Raw genomic sequence first — 12,624 nt, 5'->3', positions numbered from 1 at the left:
GGGCATAATGGCATGTGAACATTTGTCAAAGCAGTTTGCACACGGACTCCATTTTGTTTTTCAAGCAATACCTCCTCCCGGTGTGTTCACGGGACACCCTTTGGGAAGAGTGTCACGCAGCAGTGACAGTGTAGCTCACCCAGCTTTTCACTGGCTGGTTCTAAGGTAGTTTTGAAATCAAGAAAGACCACACCGCTTCCGACACGGAAGTCTAAGACCCTCCTCAGTTGGATGGCTTCCAGGGTCTGGATTTGGAGAGAGACCTTGGAGGTGAGAGCCTTGCCTACATGAATGGGTCCGAAGGGCTTGGTGAATGTCTTGCTCAGTGGCTCCTGCTGTACACAGTGGTGGTCATGGGGGTGGAACGTTGGAGGAGATGGGGTCGGGAGCTCTGAGGAGGGTCAGCGACCACCTTGACCTTCCTCCAGGGAAACCCTAAGCAGAGGAGAGGGAGAAAGAGTGTGGAAAGTAGGGAAGCAAAAGTTTCCATTTGTGCCCAATGGGTTTTTTTTTATCTGTTTGCAAATGTTCAGTGTAATGGTTTGAAACCCAGCCGTGAGCTGCCGCCGCCCACACAAAGCTGCCGTGGTGCTGAGCTCCGGCAGGCAAGCCATCTCCCCTGTGTCGGCCATTACCCCAAACCCACACCAGGGCAGGCTGCTCACCACCACCACCACTCCCCCGGTGTCCCTCTGCCACCCCCCCACACACACCGCCTCGGCACCCCCCCCCCACTCCCACCACCCTCCACACACACCATCCGTCTTTTTTTAACTCTCCAGCACTCGGTTTTCTCTAGAGGAGGCACAAAGAGAAGCAGAGATGGGACGAGCAGGGAGAATCCTCCTGCCTCATCAGAGCCACCAGCTTTCAGGAGAGCGCGGCAGCCCCCCGCTGCCTGTGGACTGACCACTGAAAGGTGAGAGGGGACTTTGTGGTTTCTTTATGCACCTGGGGTGCAAGGCCAGGTGACGGGCTCTGATCCTGATGCCAGGTATCTTGCCTCTGAATGACTGTGAGGCAAGCATGACCGATGCCTCTTTCCAACACACGCAGTTGTTTCTGACACAATCCCCCACTCAGGGGCACACAAGAGCTCTGGAATCCAGGGGGTTCTGGTCCCCCCTCCCCCCTGCTTCCTTCCTCCATATTCCAGCACAGCCTCCAAACCCTGAGGTGTGGAGCAGTGTGTGAGCCTGCCTTCTCCTTGACCTGTTGATTTCCGACTTAAGGCTGCTGGCCCTTCCTCCCCAGAGTGAGCAGTGACCCACACTTTGGGGGCCATATGGAATGGTCCTCCATCCAAGGGGCTTTGGGAAACTTCTTTCCCTAGTGGCCCCAAGCCAGGTAATCAGAAGCTATCAGACTCAGCTGTCCAGCTAATCTGTATGAAATAGGCTTCCTTCCTTGCAGAAATCAACAAAGTTTAAAATAGATAGGACTGTAATCGGAAACGAAGCTATAGACTTGTATGTGATGTAACAGGCAGGGGCATCCGCATGGAAAATATGAAGTACAAATGACACGGGTTAGGACCATGGGAGCCAGGAAAAGAAAGCAATGACTTCCTTGCTTATTAAGCATGTTTATGGGTCGGAGGGTAGCTGAGGGAGACCATAGCTTCCACAAGTGGAACCTCCCAACACAAAGAAAGAAGAAAAACAAAGGTGGGGAGAAAGAGGAGAGAGAGAGAAAGAGGGAGAGAGAAAAGGAGAGGGAGAAGGGGAGAGGGAGAGAGAGACAGAGAGACAGAGAGATAGAGAGACAGGGAATAATATAACGCACATGTACAGGAGAAGCTGAGAGAATTCTGTGCAGTCAGAGATGAGTCAGTTGGAAAAAGCTCTATTTTTAGTTTTCAAACTCTGCTGTTGCAGTTTGCCTGGCATTAATTAATGTCACAGGCATGTTCCATACAAAGTTCTGAAGGGCCTTGGCGTGCCATTCAGACTGAAGGTGTTGATCTCAAGCATGGACTCTCCACAAGGCCTTTCAGGCCGGTCTCTGACAAAAAACACGTGTCCAGAATGTTCTGCCCTCTGCCCTTGGCCTCTCCGGGTGTATCCGTTAGTCTCTTGGCTCCAGCTCTTCACTGCCTGGCCATTGGCCAAGGGAGAACTACAATTGTTATGTCTTGTTTTTCTTAAAGGAAAGGTTGTACAAGCTGAAATTAGTGTGTTGTTGTTGGGGTGGTGGTAGGGGTGGGGGTGATGGAGATGGTAGTGGTGGGTGGGGGTACAGCTTCGAATAAAAACGGGAGGCCCTGGGGCATTCCTACCCCTAGGAAGAGGGATGCTGACTTTGACAAAGTAGGTTTTTATACACCTCCCCCTCAAAGCCTGCTTCTGTTTCAAGAAAGTCTGTTCTTTTGAAAAACTACATCAGGGATGGAGAGGCCCCTGGCACAGAGCCATACTCTCCAGGAGAAGACAGAGGCAGTGGGCAGGCTGAGCATAGGCAGAAGGGAAAAATGGAAGGCCTGATGGCATCCAGCATCCTAGGTATCTGCCTCAGAGCACCAACATCCTCTCCAGACCAATGAGAACACAGAAGTTCATCCACCACAGTCCTATCCAAAGAGACCAACCACCCTTATGTTCTCTTCTGTGATTCAGAAGATTCTCCCACAGTCTGAGAGTAAGCCTGAACCATCCATGGCTGTGTCTTGGATCTATGGAGTCCAGCACACAGTTTTCATCCATGAATAGTTGCGTTCTGGTTGGCCAGTCTGAGGCCGGCCTGAGATGAACTCTTCAAAGTCAGCTGGGAGACATCCCATAGTGTCTAGTGGCTCACGAGGGTCCCCTCTATAGACAGAAGAGATTTGGAGTGTAGAGAAACCCTGACAACCAGGGCCAGCTTCATTTCCAGACCCTGGGGAAGAATCGCCCCCCCTCTAAACTTCCGAAGATGTTACAAATAATGAACTGAACAGAGGGCGTGGGCCAACAGGACACTGCCTCTGGTGTCATGGCACCACCTCCATTCTAGCCTGGCATTCAGATGGCGACATCAAGAACCCTGAGCTGTCCTACTCTGGATTCACAGGCCTGAGTGTTCTATCCCCTTAGACACCCCCAAGTGCCCTGGCCACTTTCCTTCTATCCTCCTCTGAAATACCTTTGGCATAGGAGAAGGGGGACAAGTGGAAGCTGGAGGCCAGGGACACTGTCCAGGAGAGGCAGAGGCAGAGGATGGGTTTCCATTGGTTATGACAGTCCCTGGTCCTTTCTAGCTGGCCATACTTGAGCCACAGATACGTGGCTAAGTCTTGCCAGACCAAACAGGAAAGTGACTCTCCAGGCCCCAGCCTCTACTGGAGGTCTGACCACAGCGTGTCTGCCTAAAACTGTCAGAGCCCCAGTGGTTTCCTTGCTGCCCCAGCTGGCATTGCTGCAGATCCACCACTAGCTCAGAAGGATGGTCTCATTGAGGCCGTTAGAGGCAGGGAAGAATGGAGCTTTGTGTTACATCATCCTTGCAACTTGCCTGCAGGGTGGGAGCCTGCCCAGGCCTCCTTTAGGGAGAGGAACGTGGAGTCAGATGTTTTTATCTGTTACTACACTCTATAATGTGTCCTCTGGTCTTAACATACAATCGCTCTTCTCTACAAATCTTGAGCGAAAAGGGCACATGTGAGGCATGTGTTTATCAGCGGTGTCCCTGGTGTGAAAATCCTGGCCTGGCAACAGCCCTTAGGTTCAGAGCTGACACACTCCCGAGTTGCCACACACGTTCCTACCCAAGGTTGGTGGGTGTTCTCTTGTCTTTCTTGGGTCTCAGGTAGTCTAGGATGGTCTGAAACTTGCTATATTGTTGAGAATGGCCTAGACTCTCTGATCTCTCTGCCTCCACCATCTGGTGTTTGGATGGCAGGTGTGCTATGTAGGGCTGCAGATCTCAAACCCAGGACTTGTGCATGCTAGGCAAGCACTCTGCCGACTCGGCCACACCTTAGTCCCCTAGCTCCTTTAATATTTGTTCTGAGTAACCAATGAGCCTGGTCTTTAAGCTCAGGTGTTGATCTTGCTGCATCCTGCTTGGTGCCGTCGAGAGTCTAGCACCAGGCCGAACTCTCTGAAGGGGTCAAGTTGATGAGTGTGAACCAGGAAAATCAGAATGAAGGCTGATGGATGGCTCTGTAGGTAACCACAGCCTTGGATTCCTGCTCCAGCCCCTGGACAGAAATAGCCTGGCCCATATGTCTCCCCCACCCCGGTCCCCAAGCTCCAACCCCTGCCATGGCTCGCCTCTTCCTCTGTGACCTACCATGGGCCTCACATCCTGTGCAGAGGCCCTAGAAACCAGCTCTGTTGATGAAAACACGTGTGCCCTTCACCACAGGAAGCATGGCCTCACGTTCGCAGCGATAACTGCCCAGGCTCCTCACAGGGAGCAGAGGGGAGCATAGTCTAGCTTTGTACCTAGATTAGGAAGCACCTCCCCCCGGACCCAGAAATTCTCAATTTGCCTCCCTTGAAGCCTCCTGCCAAGAGTAGGAAGCAGGACATTTGGGAAGCAGAGACCATGTCCCCCTGAGCACTGGAAGAACAGTGAGAAAACAGGATATTATTAATGACAGGAGGTCCTGGGCTTCAGCCCCAGGTAGGTTGTTTAGATAAAATCTAGGACATTGAATTTAAGTTAACAGCGAGTATTGTCTTGATATAAGGAGGTTGTATAGAAGTTGTTTTTTTCCCCTGCTAAAACATTGTTCACTGTTCTCTGCAAATACAAACTTTTACTGAGAGTCCTGTAGATTTAACAAGTAGTCACTGAGGCCTAGAAGACCCAATTCTTCACCCAGATGCAATTCTTGGCCCTCTGGCACAAGTAAAGAGCTTTTTACATGTTCGCAAACCTTCACTCTGGACACTCTATGTCAGGAGTTTTTGAATGGCGCTGTGTCGGTACCCATGGTCCAGAGGAGAAACCGATGTGGGGCGGTTGGTGTGAATCAGGGAAGTGATCTGATCTGCCCGCGCCTTGCCTGTCTCGATGCATAGTGTACTCACTGGCAGTGGGTGGGTGAGCGGCGGCGCCAACTTCAGAGAGGCAGTAATGACAGGTTAGCTTGGGGAAGCTCAGTGCAGAGATGGGAGGGCTGTGTCGACACATGCAAATTATATGCAAATACACTTAGCCCTCCTGGCAGGCTCACCTAGGTGGGAGATCCATGAGCAGGTCCCCTTGTTGCCCATGGGTTTCCAGCAGGGGCAAGAGTAGCAGCAGGCTGATAGCCGCTGGGACCCTGGGAGGCCTGCGTTCGCAGCGCACGTGGGCTGGGGTGAATGCACACACGTGTTCTCGCATTCTCTCGGCGTGGATGCGGATGTGAGGAGGCTGGTGTGGAGGTGGATGCATGAGGCTGTGGGGCGTGGTGATGTGTGCGTGACCTGCCACCTTGATCTGTATATTCCCAGCAAGCCACATGGCTCCTGTCTCCTGGGATAACCTCCCCCCAAAGCTCTAGCATTGCTCTATGGAGAGAAAGAAGCCCATCCTCCTGTCTGGTGTTCCTCTAAGGAGATGCCATCAAACTGGAGCCCTTGGAGAATACAACCCACAGCCCCACCACCATGCTACACCTGACCCAGGGATGAACACTGTGTACTTAATTCTCCAGGCCTGGGGTTTGTGTTGCCCTAAATGAGTACAATACAGTGGGACTGGGGACAGCGGTAAACGAAGATTTAACTCCAGAAGTTGCTCCGTAGTTTGGCCAGGTATCTGACCATGGGGGCCCAGGAGAGTGTGATATACTCTGTCCTGGCATGGATCCTCCACACAAAGAATGCCCCAAGGGAGTTCGTATCGTTTGTGATAAAGGTTATCTGGGATCTGCGCTTTTAGAGTTAGAAGAACTGGCCTCCAAGTCTCACTGGTGTTGTGTGTTGGGAGATACTCTCCTGTGCAGGAGGCTGGAGGAAGGGGCCACCCAGGAGAGGGCTGACCTGAAGTTTTCTGTCTGGCAGTATGAGGGGGGAAGTCTACACCAAAGGACACCCTTACTTTTCTGTAAGTAGGAAAATGGGCCATGAAACCTGAAGCCATAGCTGTCCTTGCTGATGTCTTGCTGGCTGGTTCAGGGCAAGCCACTTCGCCGCTGTGGGCTTCTGGTCTTCATCTGTGAATGATATATTCGTTAAGGTGCTTCTGTCTCATGTGGCTTGGAGGTCTTGGGCATATCATAGCTGGTCACATTAGTGGAGCAATGAAAAGGGACTGTCTCTCACCTTTGAAGATTTTAGAGTTCAAGCGAAGCCCTCTGCAACACAGTCAGGCAAAGATTCACCCGAGAAACTGTCACAGAGGTGGTGTTGGTAGAGTTCAGGCTACAGAAAGGTCATTTCTCTCTGGAAGAGGATTGATTCTTTTTTTTTTTTTTAATATTTATTTATTGTATATGAGTGCTTTATCTGCAGAAGAGGCCATCAGATCACATCATTGATGGTTTTGAGCCACCATGTGGTTGCTGGGAATTGAACTCAGGAACTCTGGAAGAGCAGACAGCACTCTTAACCACTGAGCCATCTCTCCAGCCCAAGAGGATTGATTCTTAAGGTCTTTCTTGAGAAGGCAGCCCTTGGGATCCGCCATGTAGGGGTATAGGCTTTGAGTGTGTGAGCCAAGGAGACTGTGGGTAGTTACAAATGGGAGGGGCAATGTCACAAGTGTGAAGGAGAAACTGTAAGAGGAGAAAGCCTTGTTTGATTGGACGCTCCCTTTTCCCATTCACCCATCCATTTACCCAGCCATCCACCAACCTGCCCATCATTCCCTCATCCACCCATCTGTCCATCATTTGCATGCCCATCTGCCATCAAGCCATCCACCTAGTCATCCATCTATCCACACATCTTTCCACTTGTACATCCACACGTCCAGCTACCCACTAACACATCTGCCTCTGGCCATGAGTATGGACAGGTGAGAGAATATGATGCCCCATGGGAAACAAGTAACAATACACTTAATAATTATCACTGCGATGTGTGCATGGGGATCTGAGATGGCTGAGGCAGTATCTAGGGCACTAGTTTTTAACCTCTGAGTCCTGATCCCTTTGTGGGGGGGAGGGGGGAGGCGGGTGTCACACATCAGATAACCTGCCTATCAGATATTTACACTATACTTTATAGCAATAGTAAAATTACATAACATAATAAAGTTGCATAATAATACAATGAAATAATTTTATGGTTGAGGGGTCACCACAACATGAGGAACTGTAGTAAAGGGTCGCAGCATTAGGAAGGTTGGGAACCACTGATCCAGGGCTTTCCTAAGGTTGTGACAGGTCAGGAGGAGGATATGAGGGACAGACGGAGCATTCCAGGCCATGAGTGTGGCTCTCTGGGGACCCCGACACATGCAAGAGTTCAAGAAGCCAGCATGTGGATTTGCTGTAGATGACAAGAAGTAGGGAGTTGAGGCAATTAGAGACAGCAAATGTAGGGCCTTATGGACCAGGGACATCACTATCACCCAGAACAACAGAGCTGTTCAAATATTTTCCCTGGATGGAGATGGAACTTTATGTCTGCACTCTTTGCTTCTGAGGGGAGAGGCGGGTGCCTTGAGCACCTTGACCAAAAATCTCACTTGGCTCCCAACACCATTCTCAGCCTTACTGTCCTCAGAGAGTCACCCAGACAGTGTCTTGGATGAACTGTTTCTAAGCTCTGTGTCCCACTTGGCTTCCCGTCACCTTTGCTTCAGAGAACGCGTGTATTGGCTCTGACCAACCAACTTTGAGTTTGTTCTATTTGAGCCAAATCTCAAGGAACTTTACCCAGAGGGAACAGGAAGTCCACAAGATGCGAAACATACTCAAGACCTACTGCCTGACTTTCAGGAAGGTCAGGGGCTGGTTTCTGTCTGGCCTTTCTTGCTGGGCTGGGTGCATCCCATGGGGTGGATCCCTGAGGAGTGAGAGGCTTGGCAGGAATTGTGTATTGCTTCATGGAGACTGGACACCAAGGCATTTGAGGTGAAATGCTTACTTACACTACACTGTCTGGCTTTTCTAAGTGTCCCTCAGCCAAGAGCTCTGATCATGGGGCTGGCAGAGTGAGTTGGACTCTCCCCTGGGCTGTCAGCGTGTTTTAGAAAGTGCCAGGCAGTGATGGTTGATGCTCCCCTCATCTCCAGAAGGTCAAGGATAGCGCAGGAGGAGACTTTGGGCACTGTAGTGTCGGAGAGCAAAATACTTGCCTAATGTTTTGTGTGGTAGTAAGATCCTTCTTAGAGAAAGTCCCGGTGTCCCCTCACTTGCAGTGCACACAGCATATGTTTGCCTGCACAGTTGCTCAGCGTGCCCATTTGGAATTAGGTGGAACATGGTAGTTGTTTGTCTGAATTGTCTAGGAGTGCACAGTTTCATGAGAGAGGTTGACCTAAGGTTCCAAGGGTTCAGAACGTGCCCAGAGCTATGAGACCCTAGAGGCAGGAGTGACTCCCTGTGCCCCTTGTCTACGTCAAGCCTTATAGAGAGGGACATCTGGGACCTGGATCTGTTTTTCTCACTTCAGGGGAGGAAACAGATGCATCCAGAAACTGGCACTTCTCCAAAGATACCCAATATACATTTCCACACATGCCGGTGACCTCTATAGAATGCACACGTAGCCCTACGGGAAATGGAACTCAGGCAGCGAGCCTCCAAACTGTTCTCAGCCAACTCCAAGCTACAAACAAAGAGACTCCATGGCGCCAGCTCTTTCTAGTGTCTCTTGAGCACTGTGAAGAGGCAGGTCCACACCCACCCTCCAGGAGATCTGCTTTAAGCATCTGTCTGTTCATCCCATGCAAACTCCAACATCCCTGTTCTTGCTCCCTCTGTCCTGACCTGGACATTTCTCTCAACTTCCCCCCCCCCCCCCACCGCCATGACTCCATGCCAAGCCCTCTACTACTTGGCAGACCATTTCTTCTTTCACCCTGGAGACTCTGGGTCACTTATCCCCTGCATGCCCTCTGGCTTTTCCCAGCACTGTCCTCACTGGCCTCTTGTTGGCTTTTGTGCCTTGCATGCAAGGCTCCATCTCAGGGTCTCTGTGCTTTCTGTCGTCTATGGGCTTCTAATGCCCTAGGGTCACTTGGGAGGTTCTCGCTGTGCTGATGGCTCTTTACAACTCTATTTCTTCCTTCTGCTCATTCACCACCACTGGGGTATATTTAATTTAATGTACTTTCTTATTTATGAATGTCTCTGCCGGACTGTCAGTCTTCTGTAGGCAAGACCCATAGTCTTTGCCACTGGTCCTCTGCCTGCTAGGAAGCCTAGGAATAAGTTTGGCTTTCCACCTGTTGAGCAAGCACATGATGGTTGAATGTGTCTTGCCTGGCACCAGGGAGAGCACGTGTATCTTCCCTCGTAGGTTCTGGTCAAGGCAGGGCACATAGATTCATGTTTTTTATCTTCTCTCACTGGTGTGTGCGCGCCTGTGTTGGCGCATCTGCTCAGAACACACCACTCTGAAGAGAAGCAGTGGAGTAACGGTGGCCGTGGAGTACGGCACGGTGGAGGGTCTGACGAGAGGCGGGGCTGCTTCGGCTTGCTCAGTCGCCGGTCACCTTCCTTCTGTGCCCCATGGCCTTCAAGAGAAGAAGGGGACAAATGGTTTTTAGCTGAGATGCTAAATCTGACTGGGAAGTGAAGGGGGGGGGTGCATTTTGGAAGAGGATCGTGTCCTACAGTATCATCTGCTTTAAGGGTCAAAGGAAGTATGGTGCTGGAATAGACTTGAGCTTGCTTGGTCAGATGACCCCCCCCCTCCCCAAAGCACGGTTGTTGCACAATTCTAGGCTCCTCTTGGGTCCTTGGTATAAGAGTTGAGTTGGAGACCCCGAGAAGAAGGGGGATCCCCCATATCCAGGGCTTGACTTGGCAAACATCAGAGGAAGCCCCTGTGGACAGTGGGAGGTGATTGTCACCTGGAGGAATGTCACTTTTCCTCTGAGTTCTCAGAACTAAAAGTAAAGTCTCTAGAAAACCTTTATGCACTGGATAATTTGGAGGGTACGCACAGACCTGTGCAACCTTCACACCATGAAGGCGATTAGAACACCTACGGTTTCCTCTGGTGTCTTCTATCTCTGTGACACTGGTCCACCCGCTAAGAATGTCTCCATGGGCACTACAGGGCCATTGGCTGCAGTGGCCGTCTCGAGCAGACCTCCAGAATGTATTCGTGGTGGTTGAAATTGATTATCAAATCCAAGTATCCAAGTATTGTAGGTGATTCCGGATCAGTTACTAGACTCGGCATCTGGCCATGCCTGTGGGTTACTTTCAGGATGAGGGCTATTTGAGTGAGAAGGCAGTGAGTATGGGCAACACCATTCCATGGTCCACGCTCTTGGCTGTAGCAAAAAGGAGGAAGCAAGCTGAGCACATGTGTGCGTTGCTCTCTGCTGCCTGGCCTGACCTGCAATGTGACGGATGGACTGCTGCTTTGGGATGCTGCCCATGTGGCTTCTTCCACCAAGAAGGACTGTACCCTTGAACTGTGGACCACAGAAGCAGGAGGAGCAACTGCTAGCTAATTAAGTAATAGAGCATCCATCCCTTTGACTGCTTCCTCCATCGCCCCCTGCTAATCACCATTTAACTCCCTTGGATGAGCCTCTTGCATCCCCCCTGGGACAGGATGCAGGACTTCCTGGGTTTTATGGCTGGCTGGCTTCTCTTAGTGGGTGCCATCAGTGTCTCTGTACTGCTGTGAAGGCCAGAGCGCCTTCTGGTTTTTGTTTTTTATTTTTTTTTTTAAAGAGTGAATGACTGTTTCCATAAAGCACTTTTAATGAAGAATAAAAACATATAAAAATAAAAACAAGATCCTGGTGGGAGGCAGCTGGTGAGCCCCATGCTCAAGGGAGGAGAGGGGCTGAGGTCAGGGCAGCTTTTCCCTTCTTGCTGGGCTGTGTTTCTGATCTTTGGCTTACCAGCCAAGCTGAGTAGCTTTTGATCTCAGTTCTGCCTCTTTCCAAAACTGGGTTTGAAGGGACGCAGAGCTAGAAGACGGCCAGAGGACAGGCGGTGGGCTCAAGAGACCAAAGTCCCAAGGGAGGTCATCAAGGTCCTGTTGTCAGCTGGCTTCACAGGGACACAAGTCATCTTGGCTTGTAGCAATGGCTGGCTCAGGCTAACACACGAATTTGTGGTTTTGTCTGTTTATTGAAATGTTTAAACACGACACTTTTATAAGTATACCCAACAGGCAACAGTTAGCCAGCTCCCCTACTGTACCATGGTGGATGTGTGGCAGGGGCTCAGCCACAGTTCCAGCCTAGGAAACTTTGGAAACATACAGAGGGAGACTAAGGTTTTGCTTGTTTGTCTGCTTTTGCTGAAATTTCGAGATTTTTTTTTCTCTCTCTCTTTCTGGCCTGAAAAAATTTAATCTTCCAAACAGTGGGTGATGCCAAAAAAAAAAAAAAAAAAAAAAAAAAAAAAATCACTTCCGGTGCCGAAAAAAAAAGAAAAAGACAATTTCATTTTTACACTCTGTGATTAGAAATGGGAGAGCCAAGCGCTCAGGAGCCATATCACAGCTTCCTGAACAGGGACATAATCTTAGGGAAATAAGTGTTCTGCTTTCCCCTGGCTTTTCGGCTGCCACTCATTCCGCTTTGATTACATGTGGCACTGCGTGAGCGCAGCCCGCAGCGATAGTTTGGGCAATTACCTGCAGAAGAACATTGGTGTACCAGCCCTGGGAGGTGTGCCATTCTGCCTTTCCCCCAGAGCACCAGCCACAGGCTTCTTGATGGAGACAGCTTTGCCAACGGGAGGGGAACTGTTCCAAAATGAGCCCTGGGGGGAACAGCTGTGGCTGCCCAGGGGCAGGATGGGGCCATAGGTCAGAGGAGGTGAGAGGGCACATGGTGGCTGTAGCTGTCTATATTTGGGTCTGAAGGATCCTATCTTTTGAGGTTCTACACATTCTGGCCCCCACCCCCCCCAACCCCGAGACTCTGGGGTAGCGATGTGGAATGTCAGTCTCTCTGTTATTTGGCATCATGGTCCCTACAGAGATCCAGGGCCAGAGAAGCCAGCTCTGGTGCAGCCCACCTGGTAGTTTGATGGATGGGCAATCTCAGACGTGCAGGTCTAGCCTGACACCTCTCAAGACTGGTCTGCAAAGCCCTATGGGTACATGGTATATTTTTCTTGTCTTTTTTGTTTGTTTGTTTGTTTGTTTGTTTGTTTGTTTTTTCAAGACAGGGTTTCTCTGTGTAACCTTGGCTGTCCTGGACTCACTTGGCAGACCAGGCTGGCCTCGAACTCACAGTAATCCACCTCCCTTTGCCTCCGGAGTGCTGAGATTAAAGGAGTGTGCCACCACTCTTGGTGTCTTTTTTTTTTTTTTTATAACTTTTTTTTAACTTTAGAAGGGACTCATACTAAAAACAATGATAGTTACTATTATCATAAACAAATTGTTATATTACTAAATATAGAGGTTATTATTTATTATTCTTTGAATAAATTCTTTATTAGGAATTGTTTTAGATTTACAGAAAGCCAGCAAGCTTCTCCCAGGTGTCCTTATTATTAACTCTTTGTCACTGTGACCTTCTTGTGACATTGGCCACAGCTGAGAAATGCACAGGTTG

General features: G+C 50.1%; 1 protein-coding gene across 4 annotated transcripts in view; it reads left to right on the top strand.

Annotated features, from left to right (window-relative positions):
- Window positions 1-741: 741 nt before the first annotated feature.
- ZNF831 (zinc finger protein 831) overlaps window positions 742-12,624 on the top strand; it is a 105,937-nt gene continuing 94,054 nt past the window's right edge. For all 4 annotated transcript variants that reach the window (XM_084776989.1, XM_084776988.1, XM_084776987.1 and 1 more), the window contains exon 1: window positions 742-919. The gene's annotated coding sequence lies outside the window, so the exon portion shown is untranslated. The remainder of the gene's footprint in view (window positions 920-12,624) is intronic.

This window comes from Acomys minous (genome assembly GCF_964271855.1).
Source record: "Acomys minous genome assembly, chromosome: 3".
NCBI classification, from domain to species: Eukaryota; Metazoa; Chordata; class Mammalia; order Rodentia; family Muridae; genus Acomys; species Acomys minous.
Note: the sequence above shows the minus strand (reverse complement) of the source record. Positions and strands in the feature narration are given on the sequence as shown.